The sequence below is a fragment of the Oryctolagus cuniculus genome, chromosome X (assembly GCF_051225735.1).
Source record: "Oryctolagus cuniculus isolate XC-2025 breed Fujian yellow rabbit chromosome X, ASM5122573v1, whole genome shotgun sequence".
NCBI lineage: Eukaryota > Metazoa > Chordata > Mammalia > Lagomorpha > Leporidae > Oryctolagus > Oryctolagus cuniculus.
The window spans coordinates 85,195,399-85,197,529 of record NC_142888.1 but is presented as its reverse complement, the minus strand read 5'-3'; the positions used below and the strand labels follow the sequence as shown (position 1 = coordinate 85,197,529).

The 2,131-nt window shown below is 47.6% G+C and overlaps 1 long non-coding RNA gene across 1 annotated transcript; it reads left to right on the top strand.

Moving 5' to 3' along the window:
- Positions 1–261: 261 nt before the first annotated feature.
- On the top strand, positions 262–1,914 carry LOC138847742 (uncharacterized). Its single transcript, XR_011385695.2, has 2 exons — positions 262–399; positions 1,175–1,914. It is a non-coding gene; the product is annotated as an uncharacterized LOC138847742 (long non-coding RNA).
- Positions 1,915–2,131: the final 217 nt, after the last annotated feature.

Sequence of the window (2,131 nt, the reverse complement as noted above, 5' to 3'; positions counted from 1 at the left end):
GTAGTAGATACTATGCAGATACCGGGCTAAGCACTTTGCACTTCCTCTCTTGCTTAATACCCACAATAGCACCTGGGAAATAGGTGCTCTGATACTCATCTCCCTTAACATAGATTTTCCAGATGAGGAAACCACTGCTCAGAGGAGTTCAGAGACTTTCCCAGGAGCTCGCAATTAGCACATAGCAGAGACAGGATCGGCATTCGCAGCTCTCAGCTCGCACACGCCCCTCTCCTAACCGCTTTCTAACGCGCTGACTTTACAGACTTTGTGCTGTCCAAATTGCCGTAGGAGCCCTGACAAGCTGGGGCCGCCCACCAGAGAGGATGATCCCGTGGTCCCATTTTACAGTTGGAGCGCTGGCCTGAGATGCTCGCAGAAGCAAGCGGACACTTGGAGGTTTGTGAACTCCACTGTCATGAGAAGGCCACTTGCCATGACCTCCTGGCCATGATCTTCTGTCACGTGGGAGGTCCTGGGCACCCCGGGAGAAGCAGGAGGGCACCATCAGCTGGGGAAGTTGGCAAAAGGACCGCCTATGCTCCCCACTTCGGATCGGGGATCTCTGACAAATCCCGGGCGGGTTCTCAGTTCTGTACGCTAATGATATTAATGAGGGCAGGGGAGCCTAGTGAAAATTTAATAGGCAAGTATAAAAAATTTCACAGACTCTGTCTGCAGAAGTTCTTTTGAAGGTCCACACAAAGCCGCAAGGGCTGCTTGGAACTCTCCTTCCAAGGAAATTATTAACCTTCCTCATTTCTGGAGAACGATGCAATCTGTTTATAAAATGCCTAAATTAAAGGGAGACGATGCAGTTCAGTTGGGGGTTTTCCACCATAATTCATCTGAGGCTCTTGGTCAGGGAAATTTGAGCCTGGGGCCGACTGGGCTTCCTGACCACTTCCTGGTCCCAGGCTTCCTCCAACCCTGTGCCTCTAATAAGTTCAGGTTCTTTAGAGTTCAGCTCTACTTAACCCTTTGAAGTCTGGGTGGATAAATCACAGCTGAAATCCATGAACTAGGCAATGCACACTAGAGATTGGCCAATGAAGCAATTGTCCCAGCGTGGCTGCATCTATTGTGAGGCTCAAATGAGATAATATATGTGTGTGAGGCACTGTGTGATCCTTGGAGCACAGTAAATCACTTCTATTATTATTTTTCCCAATAGGATGGCTGTTGACTTACAAGATGGATTCCTGTTCTCATTAGGAGCCTTTGAACAAACCAAATTGGTACTTGTCAGGCCTGGAAAAATGTTAAACTTTCCTTGTACTTCCTCCTGTGTCCCTCAAGCTAATTGACACTTGTTCAAGGACCTTCTGATTGGCCTGTAGGCTTGTGAATTTGAACCAGCCTAATGTGCTTATTGTTTTCCTCAACAAAGAACAGGTAAGGCGGAAGACAGACAAGCGTTTCCAGTCATGTAGGGCCTGGTTTTGACTGTTGCTGTTCCGGAAATGTGAATGCTCAAGAGACAAGGTTGTGTGCTAATGCCTGAGACGCTCCAGATGCACTGGGATGGATCAGCTAAGACATGGACCCTGTTAGGGCCGGCGCCGTGGTGTAAGCAGGTAAAACTGCCACCTGCAGTGCTGCCATCCCACATGGGCACCGGTTCGAGTCCTGGCTGTTCCACTTCTGATCCAGCTCTCTGCTATGGCCTGGGAAAGTTGTAGGAGATGGCCCAAGTCCTTGGGCCCCTGCAACCACATGGGAGACCTGGAAGAAGCTCCTGGCTCCTGGCTTTGGATCGGCACAGCTCCAGCCGATGCGGCCATCTGGGGAATAAACCAGTGGATGGAAGACCTCTCTGTCTCTCTACCTCTGCCTGTCTGTAACTCTGCCTTTCAGATAAATAAATAAATCTTTTTAAAAACTAAAAAGAAAGTTAAAAAAAGAAAAAAGAAATGGACCCTGTTAATGTGCTGAGATAAACATCTTCCAAAAATGCCAGAGGTGACTTTCTTACAATGCTGGTGGAAAAGGCAATCAATTCAACCCTTACAGGGGAATGCGATAATATCACCCAAAACTAGGTATGCGTTTATCTTTGACTTAGCAATATCATTTCTAGGAATTTACCTGTCTGGAAGTTTCCAAATATGGAAATGCACAAGATTGCTCA